At 38.2% G+C, this 13,108-nt stretch overlaps 1 long non-coding RNA gene across 1 annotated transcript in view; it reads left to right on the forward strand.

Moving 5' to 3' along the window:
- Positions 1 to 13,108, forward strand: part of LOC129006317 (uncharacterized) — a 101,811-nt gene that overhangs the window by 18,034 nt on the left and 70,669 nt on the right. Inside the window, exon 4 of the long non-coding RNA XR_010127411.1 lies at positions 3,178 to 3,280. This is a non-coding gene — a long non-coding RNA (uncharacterized LOC129006317). The remainder of the gene's footprint in view (positions 1 to 3,177; positions 3,281 to 13,108) is intronic.

Raw genomic sequence — 13,108 nt, forward strand, 5'->3', positions numbered from 1 at the left:
CATCACCCTCCTGTATCCTTCTAGAGATTTTGGAGCATCTCAGCATCTCTGGGGCAGCTCGTAGGCATCAGGGAGGGGCAGGCAACAAAGCCCACATAGACCCTTACAGGTATCTCAGGATCTCCCAGTGGGATCCTCTTTTCCCCATCCCATTCCTTAAAATTCTGCTGACTCCCCTACTTCTTCCTTCAGCTCAGCACTTAGCTGGAGTTGCCCCAAAGGCGACCACAGAGGAATTTTCACAAGGGACTGTCCCAGACTGTTCTGAGATGAAGGGGGTTAGGATTCCAAAGAAGTAAACTCTAAACCATGGTATGATGAGCCCAAAGCATTTCTTAAGGGATGTACACACAGTGAGGGCTGCAGCTCATCTTATTGGGAGAAAAGGAGACCAAGGATGCTTTGTCTAGGTATCTCTGCAGTGAGGGGTCTAGTTATGCAGTTTATAGGAGAGTTTAAGGAATCTGTCCCAGGACCAGGGATACTTTCTTTTAGTGTTTTGAATTACAACCTAAACACAACACCTTTACTTATGTCTGCGAATGTTCAGGGCCCTGGCTTGGGTCCAAGTCTGCAGGGGAAAGCATGCAGGTGTCCATGCCACAGAATAACAGAGCAGTCAAGCGTCTGTGTATTGTTGGTCAGAACAGATGGAAAATGTGAAGAAATGGCCGAATCCTACTCTATCCTTTCTAGTAAGACTTGATATTAGGAAGTATAAGTCATTTGATTCTGTTTTTCTTTTTAAAAGTTGTTTTGTGCAATTTCTGTACATACATATTGATTTAAGGGAATGAGAGACTTTCTAATTTCTAAAAAAATAACACTTGGAAATTTGAAGGGATTATATTGCATCTGCAAATCAATTTATAGGGTATTGTTATCCTAAGAATATTAAGTATTTAAAAAATTATTGTAGGTATATGTATGTATGGGGTACATGGGATGTTTTGATATAGGCATACAATGCATAATAATCGCTCATATCCTGGAGGGTTGGGTATCCATCCCCTCAAACATGTAACCTTTGTCTTACAAACAATCCATCCTTGAACATAAGATGACTTCCAGTTATTTTTCAGTTTATCTTTGATTTCTTTCAACGTTACAAATTGTGTAAAATTCCTGTATCTGTCTTGAATTTTTTTCTCTTAATGTTTTTTATTGATGCCATTATAAATGGAATTGTTTTCTTTATTTTATTTTTAATTGTTGGTTGCTTTTATATAAACCATAATCTACTTTGGCATGCCAGTTTTCTGTCTTGTAACACGGATAAATTTGTGTATTAATTCTGCTGATATTTTAGTGAATCCCTTGTTTTTTTTTTTTGCTTTATAAAAATAGCAAAAGAAATTTATTCAAGTAGTTTTCCTTTTTTTAAATTATACTTTAAGTTTTAGGGTACATGTGCACAATGTGCAGGATTTTACCTATGTATACATGTGCCATGTTGGTGTGCTGCACCCATTAACTTGTCATTTAACATTAGGTATATCTCCTAATGCTATCCCTCCCCACTCCCCCCACCCCACAACAGGCCCCGGTGAGTGATGTTCCCCTTCCTGTGTCCATGTGTTCTCATTGTTAAATTCCCACCTATGAGTGAGAACGTGCGGTGTTTGGTTTCCTGTCCTTGCGATAGTTTGCTGAGAATGATAGTTTCCAGCTTCATCCATGTCCCCACAAAGGACATGAACTCATCATTTTTTATGGCTGCATAGTATTCCATGCTGTATATATGCCACATTTTCTTAATCCAGTCTATCGTCGTTGGACATTTGAGTTGGTTCCAAGTCTTTGCTATTGTGAATAGTGCCGCAATAAACATATGTGTGCATGTGTCTTTAAAGCAGCATGATTTATAATCCTTTGGGTATATACCCAGTAATGGGATGGCTGGGTCACATGGTATTTCTAGTTCTGGATCCCTGAGGAATCGCCACACTGACTTCCACAATGGTTGAACTAGTTTACAGTCCCACCAACTGTGTAAAAATGTTCCTATTTCTCCACATCCTCTCTAGCACCTGTTGTTTCCTGACTTTGTAATGATCGCCATTCTAACTGGTGTGAGATGGTATCTCATTGTGGTTTTGATTTGCATTTCAAATGCCAGTGGCCAGTGATGATAAGCATTTTTTCATGTGTTTTTTGGCTGCATAAATGTCTTCTTTTGAGAAGTGTCTGTTCATATTCTTCACCCACTTTTTGATGGGGTTGTTTGTTTTTTTCTTGTAAATTTGTTTGAGTTCATTGTAGATTCTGGATATTAGCCCTCTGTCAGATGAGTAGGTTGCGAAAATTTTCTCCCATGTTATAGGTTGCCTGTTCACTCTGATGGTAGTTTCTTTTGCTGTGCAGAAGCTCTTTAGTGTAATTAGATCCCATTTGTCAATTTTGGCTTTTGTTGCCATTGCTTTTGGTGATTTAGACATGAAGTCCTTGCCCATGCCTATGTCCTGAATGGTATTGCCTAGGTTTTCTTCTAGGGTTTTTATGGTTTTAGGTCTAACATGTAAGTCTTTAATCCATCTTGAATTAATTTTTGTATAAGGTGTAAGGAAGGAAGGGATCCAGTTTCAGCTTTCTACATATGGCTAGCCAGTTTTCCCAGCACCATTTATTAAATAGGGAATCCTTTCCCCATTTCTTGTTTTTGTCAGGTTTGTCAAAGATCAGATAGTTGTAGATATGTGGCATTATTTCTGAGGGCTCTGTTCTGTTCCATTGATCTATATCTCTGTTTTGGTACCAGTACCATGCTGTTTGGTTACTGTAGCCTTGTAGTATAGTTTGAAGTCAGGTAGCGTGATGCCTCCGGCTTTGTTCTTTTGGCTTAGGATTGACTTAGTGATGCAGGCTCTTTTTTGGTTCCATATGAACTTTAAAGTATTTTTTTCCAATTCTGTGAAGAAAGTCCTTGGTAGCTTGATGGGATGGCATTGAATCTATAAATTACCTTGGGCAGTATGGCCATTTTCATGACATTGATTCTTCCTACCCATGGGCATGGAATGTTCTTCCACTTGTTTGTATCCTCTTTTATTTCATTGAGCAGTGGTTTGTAGTTCTCATTGACGAGCTCCTTCATGTCCCTTGTAAGTTGGGTGAATCCCTTTTTTTACAGAAAATTATTTCATTTGCAATAATGACAGTTCTACTTTTATTTTACAGTCTGGACAATTTCTTTCTATCGTAGAATTTCCTTGGCTAATACTTCAGTACACTGCTGAATAGAGTGGTTGAAGTGGAAATTCTTGCCTTCTCAAACTTTCAGGTAAAGAAGCACAAGTCTGTCACTGTTAAATATGATGTTAACTATAGGTTTTTCATAGATACCTCTTAGTGGGTCTCAAAATCTTAATCTATTAATAGTTTGCTGGAGGTTTTGTCAGGAATGGATGTTTGATTTTTGTAACTTTCTCTGTGCCTATTTAAAGGTTCATTTTTTGTCCTTTACTAGTATTGGGCATTATCTTGATTGAATTTTAGATATTAAGTCACAACTGCATTTGCAAAACAATCACATTTGGTATTGGTATATATTCATATTTTATGTGCCTGGATTTAGCTTGCTGATGTTTTCTGAGGATGTATGTGTCTACATCAATATGGCACATTTGCCCACGGTCCTCCTATTATACTTGTGTCTGGCCTTAGTATTACAGTAATACTGGGCTGTAGAATGAATTGGAAAATGTTCCCTCTTCTTCATTTTTTGGAAGTATTTTCTGCTGAAGAATTAGTATTAATTATTTATTGAATATTGGTAGAATGTTTTATACAGGTTATTTTGCCCTGGACTTTTCTTTGTGAAAGTATTTTAAATCAATACTTCTGCTTTACTTGAGTGACAATTCATAATATATAAATATATATTTTATATTATACTTTTCAGTTTACTTTTATAATTTGTACATCCAAGATATTAATTTCTCGACCAGGCGTGGTGGCTCACGCCTGTAATCCCAGCACTTTGGGAGGCCAAGGCGGATGGATCACGAGGTCAGGAGATTGAGACCATCCTGGCTAACACAGTGAAACCATCTCTACTAAAAATGCAAAACATTAGCCAGACGCGGTGGCGGGCGCCTTTAGTCCCAGCTACTCGGGAGGCTGAGGCAGGAGAATGGCCTGAACCTGGAAGGTGGAGCTTGCAGTGAGCCCAGATCATACCACTGCACTCCAGCCTGGGCAACAGAGCAAGACTGTCTCAAAAGAAAAACAAGATATTAATTTCTAATTTGTAATATTCTATGAGTAATAGATTTTCTAGGCTGTTAACATGAAAAAAATCAGAAATAATATAGAGTGAGGCTTCAGCCCAATCAATGAATGACCCAAAGTCTCTCTATTGTAGGATGGATTATTTAAATACAATTTTTTTTATTATTTTATTTTATTTTTATTTTTTTTTTATTTTATTTTATTATTATTATAATACTTTAAGTTTTAGGGTACGTGTGCACAATGTGCAGGTTTGTTACATATGTATACATGTGCCATGTTGGTGTGCTGCACCCATTAACTCGTCATTTAGCATTAGGTATACCTCTTAATGCTATCCCTCCCCACTCCTCCCACCCCACAACAGGCCCCGGTGAGTGATGTTCCCCTTCCTGTGTCCATGTGTTCTCATTGTTAAATTCTCACCTATGAGTGAGAACGTGCGGTGTTTGGTTTCCTGTCCTTGCAATAGTTTGCTGAGAATGATGGTTTCCAGCTTCATCCATGTCCCTACAAAGGACATGAACTCATCATTTTTTATGGCTGCATAGTATTCCATGCTGTATATATGCCACATTTGCTTAATCCAGTCTATCGTCATTGGACATTTGAGTTGGTTCCAAGTCTTTGCTATTGTGAATAGTGCCGCAATAAACATACGTGTGCATGTGTCTTTATAGCAGCATGATTTATAATCCTTTGGGTATATACCCAGTAATGGGATGGCTGGGTCACATGGTATTTCTAGTTCTGGATCCCTGAGGGATCGCCACACTGACTTCCACAATGGTTGAACTAGTTTACAGTCCCACCAACTGTGTAAAAATGTTCCTATTTCTCCACATCCTCTCCAGCACCTGTTGTTTCCTGACTTTTTAATGATCGCCATTCTAACTGGTGTGAGATGGTATCTCACCGTGGTTTTGATTTGCATTTCTCTGATGGCCAGTGATGATAAGCATTTTATCATGTGTTTTTTGGCTGCATAAATGTCTTCTTTTGAGAAGTGTCTGTTCATGTCCTTCACCCACTTTTTGATGGGGTTGTTTGTTTTTTTCTTGTAAATTTGTTTGAGTTCATTGTAGATTCTGGATATTAGCCCTCTGTCAGATGAGTAGGTTGCGAAAATTTTCTCCCATGTTATAGGTTGCCTGTTCACTCTGATGGTAGTTTCTTTTGCTGTGCAGAAGCTCTTTAGTGTAATTAGATCCCATTTGTCAATTTTGGCTTTTGTTGCCATTGCTTTTGGTGATTTAGACATGAAGTCCTTGCCCATGCCTATGTCCTGAATGGTATTGCCTAGGTTTTCTTCTAGGGTTTTTATGGTTTTAGGTCTAACATGTAAGTCTTTAATCCATCTTGAATTAATTTTTGTATAAGGTGTAAGGAAGGGATCCAGTTTCAGCTTTCTACATATGGCTAGCCAGTTTTCCCAGCACCATTTATTAAATAGGGAATCCTTTCCCCATTGCTTGTTTTTCTTAGGTTTCTCAAATATCAGATGGTTGTAGATATGTGGCATTATTTCTGAGGGCTCTGTTCTGTTCCATTGATCTGTATCTCTGTTTTGGTACCAGTACCATGCTGTTTTGGTTACTGTAGCCTTGTAGTATAGTTTGAAGTCAGGTAGCATGATGCCTCCAGCTTTGTTCTTTTGGCTTAGGATTGACTTAGCGATGTGAGCTCTTTTTTGTTTCCATATGAACTTTAAAGTATTTTTTTCCAATTCTGTGAAGAAAGTCCTTGGTAGCTTGATGGGATGGCATTGAATCTATAAATTACCTTGGGCAGTATGGCCATTGTCATGATATTGATTCTTCCTACCCATGAGCATGGAATGTTCTTCCATTTGTTTGTATCCTCTTTTATTTCATTGAGCAGTGGTTTGTAGTTCTCCTTGAAGAGGTCCTTCACATCCTTTGTAAGTTGGATTCCTAGGTATTTTATTCTCTTTGAAGCAGTTATGAATGGGAGTTCACTCACGATTTGGCTGTTTGTCTGTTACTGGTGTATGAGAGAATGCTTGTGATTTTTGTACATTGTTTCGTATCCTGAGACTTTGCTGAAGTTGCTTATCAGCTTAAGGAGATTTTGGGCTGAGACAATGGGGTTTTCTAGATATACAATCATGTCATCTGCAAACAGGGACAATTTGACTTCCTCTTTTCCTAATTGAATACCCTTTATTTCCTTCTCCTGCCTAATTGCCCTGGCCAGAACTTCCAACACTATGTTGGATAGGAGTGGTGAGAGAGGGCATCCCTGTCTTGTGCCAGTTTTCAAAGGGAATGCTTCCAGTTTTTGCCCATTCAGTATGATATTGGCTGTGGGTTTGTCATAGATAGCTCTTATTATTTTGAGATACGTCCCATCAATACCTAATTTATTGAGAGTTTTTAGCATGAAGGGTTGTTGAATTTTGTCAAAGGCCTTTTCTGCATCTATTGAGATAATCATGTGATTTTTGTCTTTGGTTCTGTTTATATGCTGGATTGCATTTATTGATTTGCGTATATTGAACCAGCCTTGCATCCCAGGGATGAAGCCCACTTGATCATGGTGGATAAGCTTTTTGATGTGCTGCTAGATTTGGTTTGCCAGTATTTTATTGAGGATTTCTGCATCGATGTTCATCAAGGATGTTGGTCTAAAATTCTCTTTTTTTGTTGTGTCTCTGCCAGGCTTTGGTATCAGGATGATGCTGGCCTCATAAAATGAGTTAGGAAGGATTCCCTCTTTTTCTATTGATTGAAATAGTTTCAGAAGGAATGGTACCAGCTCCTCCTTGTACCTCTGGTAGAATTTGAATGTGAATCCATCTGGTCCTGGACTTTTTTTGGTTGGTAAGCTATTGATTATTGCCACAATTTCAGAGCCCGTTATTGGTCTATTCAGAGATTCAGCTTCTTCCTGGTTTAGTCTTGGGAGGGTGTGTGTTGAGGAATTTATCCATTTCTTCTAGATTTTCTAGTTTATTTGTGTAGAGGTGTTTGTAGTATTCTCTGATGGTAGTTTGTATTTCTGTGGGATCGGTGGTGATATCCCCTTTATCATTTTTTATTGCGTCTATTTGATTCTTCTCTCTTTTCTTCTTTATTAGTCTTGCTAGTGGTCTATCGATTTTGTTGGTCTTTTCAAAAAACCAGCTCCTGGATTCATTAATTTTTTGAAGAGTTTTTTTTTTGTCTCTATTTCCTTCAGTTGTGCTCTGATTTTAGTTATTTCTTGCCTTCTGCTAGCTTTTGAATGTGTTTGCTCTTGCTTTTCTAGTTCTTTTAATTGTGATGTTAGGGTGTCAATTTCATATCTTTCCTGCTTTCTCTTGTGGGCATTTAGTTCTATAAATTTACCTCTACACACTGCTTTGAATGTGTCCCAGAGATTCTGGTATGTTGTGTCTTTGTTCTTGTTGGTTTCAAAGAACATCTTTATTTCTGCTTTCATTTCGTTACGTACCCAGTAGTCATTCAGGAGCAGGTTGTTCAGTTTCCATGTAGTTGAGCGATTTTGAGTGAGTTTCTTAGTCCTGAGTTCTAGTTTGATTGCACTGTGGTCTGAGAGACAGTTTGTTATAATTTCTGTTCTTTTACATTTGCTGAGGAGTGCTTTACTTCCAACTGTGTGGTCAATTTTGGAATAGGTGTGGTGTGGTGCTGAAAAAAAATGTATATTCTCTTGATTTGGGGTGGAGAGTTCTGTAGATGTCTATTAGGTCTGCTTGGTGCAGAGCTGAGTTCAATTCCTGGGTATCCTTGTTGACTTTCTGTCTCGTTGATCTGTCTAATGTTGACAGTGGGGTGTTAAAGTCTCCCATTATTATTGTGTGGGAGTCTAAGTCTCTTTGTAGGTCACTAAGGACTTGCTTTATGAATCTGGGTGCTCCTGTATTGGGTGCATATATATTTAGGATAGTTAGCTCTTCTTGTTGAATTAATCCCTTTACCATTATGTAATGGCCTTCTTTGTCTCTTTTGATCTTTGTTGGTTTAAAGTCTGTTTTATCAGAGACTAGGATTGCAACCCCTGCCTTTTTTTGTTTTCCATTTGCTTGGTAGATCTTCCTCCATCTCTTTATTTTGAGCCTATGTGTGTCTCTGCACGTGAGATGGGTTTCCTGAATACAGCACAGTGATGGGTCTTGACTGTTTATGCAATTTGCCAGTCTTTTAATTGGAGCATTTAGTCCATTTACATTTAAAGTTAATATTGTTATGTGTGTATTTGGTCCTGTCATTATGATATTAGCTGGTTATTTTGCTCGTTAGTTGATGCGGTTTCTTCCTAGCCTTAATGGTCTTTACATTTTGGCATGTTTTTGCAGTGGCTGGTACCGGTTGTGCCTTTCCATGTTTAGTGCTTCCTTCAGGAGCTCTTTTAGGGCAGGCCTGGTGGTGACAAAATCTCTCAGCATTTGCTTGTCTGTAAAGTATTTTATTTCTCCTTCACTTATGAAGCTTAGTTTGGCTGGATATGAAATTCTGGGTTGAAAATTCTTTTCTTTAAGAATGTTTGAATATTGGCCCCCACTCTCTTCTGGCTTGTAGAGTTTCTGCCGAGAGATGAGCTGTTAGTCTGATGGGCTTCCCTTTGTGGGTAACCCGACCTTTCTCTCTGGCTGCCGTTAACATTTTTTCCTTCATTTCAACTTTGGTGAATCTGACAATTATGTGTCTTGGAATTGCTCTTCTCGAGGAGTATCTTTGTGGCGTTCTCTGTATTTCCTGAATCTGAATGTTGGCCTGCCTTGCTAGATTGGGGAAGTTCTCCTGGATAATATCCTGCAGAGTGTTTTCCAACTTGGTTCCATTCTCCCCGTCACTTTCAGGTACACCAGTCAGACGTAGATTTGGTCTTTTCACATAGTGCCATATTTCTTGCAGGCTTTGTTCATTTCTTTGTATTTTTTTTTCTCTAAATTTCCCTTCTCACTTCATTACATTCATTTCGTCTTCCATCACTGATACCCTTTCTTCCAGTTGATCACATCGGCTCCTGAGGCTTCTGCACTCTTCACATAGTTCTCGAGCCTTGGCTTTCAGCTCCATCAGCTCCTTTAAGGACTTCTCTGCATTGATTATTCTAGTTATCCATTCGTCTTAATTTTTTTTCAAAGTTTTTAACTTCTTTACCATTGGTTTGAATTTCCTCCTGTAGCTTGGAGTAGTATGATCGTCTGAAGCCACCTTCTCTCAGCTCATCAAAGTCATTCTCCGTCCAGCTTTGTTCCGTTGCTGGTGAGGAGCTGCATTCCTTTGGAGGAGGAGAAGCGCTCTGCTTTTTAGAGTTTCCAGTTTTTCTGCTGTGTTTCCCCATCTTTGTGGTTTTATCTACTTTTGGTCTTTGATGATGGTGACGTACAGAAGGGTTTTTGGTGTGGATGTCCTTTCTGTTTGTTAGTTTTCCTTCTAATAGACAGGACCCTCAGCTGCAGGTCTGTTGGCGTTTGCTAGAGGTCCACTCCAGACCCTGTTTGCCTGGGTATCAGCAGCGGTGGCTGCAGAACAGCAGTGGCTGTAGAACAGCGGATCTTGGTGAACTGCAAATGCTGCTGCCTGATCGTTCCTCTGGAAGTTTTGTCTCAGAGGAGTACCTGGCCGTGTGAGGTGTCAGTCTGCCTCTACTGGGGGGTGCCACCAAGTTAGGCTGCTTGGGGGTCAAGGACCCACTTGAGGAGGCAGTCTGCCGGTTCTCAGATCTCCAGCTGCATGCTGGGAGAACCACTACTCTCTTCAAAGCTGTCAGAGACATTTCAGTCTGCAGAGGTTACTGCTGTCTTTTTGTTTGTCTGTGCCCTGCCCCCAGAGGTGGAGCCTACAGAGGCAGGCAGGCCTCCTTGAGTTGTGGTGTGCTCCACCCAGTTCGAGCTTCCTGGCTGCTTTGTTTACCTAATCAAGCCTAGGCAATGGCAGGTGCCCCTCCCCCAGCCTCGCTGCTGCCCTGCAGTTTAATCTCATACTGCTGTGCTAGTAATCAGTGAGACTCCGTGGGCGTACGACCCTCTGAGCCAGTTGCGGGATATAATCTCCTGGTGTGCTGTTTTTTAAGCCTGTTGGAAAAGCACAGTATTAGGGTGGTAATGACCTGATTTTCCAGGTGCCATCTGTCACCCCTTTCTTTGACTAGGAAAGGGAACTCCCTGACCCCTTGTGCTTCCTGAGTGAGGCAATGCCTCGCCCTGCTTCGGCTTGTGCATGGTCCGCTGCACCCACTGTCCCGCACCCACTGTTTGGCACTCCCTAGTGAGATGAACCCGGTACCTCAGATGGAAATGCAGAAATCACCCGTCTTCTGTGTCGCTCACGCTGGAAACTGTAGACCGGAGCTCTTCCTATTCAGCCATCTTGGCTCCACCCAATAATGTTTACATTTATTGTGTGAGGAAAATAAGGTAGTGATTCTAAAGGAAATTAGTAAAACTACCATTTAACTTTGGATTTTCTCAAGAGGGCAGACAAAGTAGACTTTCTAATTTTTATTGATAATTATATAAGACTTAAACACAGTTTTTAATCAGAACAAATGTAATATGCCATTTGAAGAATATTAGGAAGATGATAGTTTGATTAATAATTTTGATTTGTGCTTGCTTACTACATACAAATATGTTGGGCAAGATCGTAAGCCATTAAACACACATATATATAGACATCATACATAATTGTTTAAAATAAGGAAACCACAGATTCATGAGCAGTGAAAAATTGACATTTTCAATCTTGGTAACTTTAAAACTATCATAAAAATTTACTATTATGATTTATAATAACTAAATGTACATAAAACTATTAAAGAACTTTATTAGAAAGTTTGACTAGGCATGGAGATAAATGTGTTTCACAATTGAAAAGTAAACAAAGACACACATTATTATCAAATACCAAACAAAAACATTTAAAAAAAGATTAAGAATAAAAGATGCCATGGAATTTGTCACTGCAAAAATACAACAGAGCACACTTTTAGGCTCTGTGATACATTAATAGAAACTGTCAATTAATGTGTAAACACAGGCCAGTGTGCTCATCATTACATGAAAAAAATTTAGAACTGGTATACTAAGGAACTTTGCGGGATACTATATCAATATAAAGAAAATCAATTGCATTTTTATACCCCAACAACAAATATCTGGGAAAAAGCAAGAAGACAGTTAACATTTACCATAACATCAGAAAGAATAAAGTATTGGGTTGATAATGGCAAAAACCACAATTACATTTGCAGCAACGTAATACTTAGGAATAAATATAATAAGATAAAAGATTTGTACAACAAAAACTAAAATATTAATGGGCGCAATTATAGAAAAGACAAATTTAAAAATACTTAGTGTTCATGGATCAGAAAAATTATTACTAAAACATTCATACTAAAATTGATGTATTATTTAAAGCAATCTCTATCAGAATTCCAATGGCATTTTCAACAAAAATTTTAAAAATCTACAGTTTGTATGGAATTATAGAAGACTTAAATAAAGCAATTTTGAGCAAGAGGGACAAAGCTAGAAGCATTACACTGCCTGATTTCAAGCTATATATATAGCAAAGTTGTAGTCATCAAAACTGCAAAATATTGGCATAAACACAAACACATAGACCAGTGGAACAGAATAGAGAGCTCATATATATCTACATACACACACATATATATATACATACATATATATATACACATATACACATATATATATATATACATACATATCAGATGTCTCCATCTGTATACAGTCAATTAATTTTCAACAATGGCATAAAGATACACAATGGAAAAAGAAAAAAACTCCTCAATAAATGGTGATGGGAATATGTGATATCCACATGCAAAAACAAATTGCACCCAGCCTTTACAGCATACATAAAATTAATTTAAAATACATTAAAGACATAGACACTGGACTTGAAACCAAAAATGTTCTAGAAGACAACACTGAGGAAAATTCTTTGGCATTGGTCCTAGCCATATTTTTTTTGTATTTGACGCCAAAAGCACAGGAAAAAAAGTGGGACTACATCAAACTAAAAAGTCTACTGCATAGCAAAAGACAGTCAGTGTCTTTAAAAGGCTATTTACAGAATTGGAGAAAAATACTTGTACGCCAAATATCAGATAAAGGATTAGTATTCGAAATCTGCCAGAAACTCATAAAACTTAACCCCCTGAAATAAAAGTAACAATAAAAAGTGACACATTTTTTTAAAAAGTAGCCAAAAACTAAACAGATTATTTTTTTAAAGAAGCCATTAGTAATTTTGAGAAAAATGCAAATCAAAACCACAATGAGATCGCATTCAAACAGATTAAGGTGATGATTATGATATTTATGAAAAATTCAAAAGAAAGCAAGTGTTGTCAAGAATGTAGAGAAAAGGGACATTTGTACACTATCACTGGGAATGTAAATGGTAAAGTGATTATGGAAAACGGCATGGAGGTTCATCAAATAATTAAAAATAGAACTATCATATGATTCATCAATCTTACATCTAAGTAAATATCCAAGGAACATAAAATCGCTATCTTGAAGAGATATTTTCAATCCTATGTTTATTGAAGCATTATTAACAAGAGATAAGATATGAAAACAACCTAAATATCCATTAACACAGAAGTAAATAAAATATTATATAGCTGAGCATGGTGGCTCAAGCCTCTAATCTCAGTGCTTTGGGATACTGAGGGAGTAGGATTACTTGAGGCCAGGAATTCAAGATCAGCCTGGGTAACATAGCAAGACCATGTCCCTACAAATTAGCTAGGCATGGTGGTGTACCCCTGTGGTCTTTGCTACTTTGGAGGCTGAGGTGGAAGAATAATTTGAACCCAGAATTCAGAGGTTACAGTGAGCTATAATCACACCACTGCCCTCCAGCCTGTT

Source organism: Pongo pygmaeus, chromosome 8 (assembly GCF_028885625.2).
Source record: "Pongo pygmaeus isolate AG05252 chromosome 8, NHGRI_mPonPyg2-v2.0_pri, whole genome shotgun sequence".
Lineage (NCBI taxonomy): Eukaryota > Metazoa > Chordata > Mammalia > Primates > Hominidae > Pongo > Pongo pygmaeus.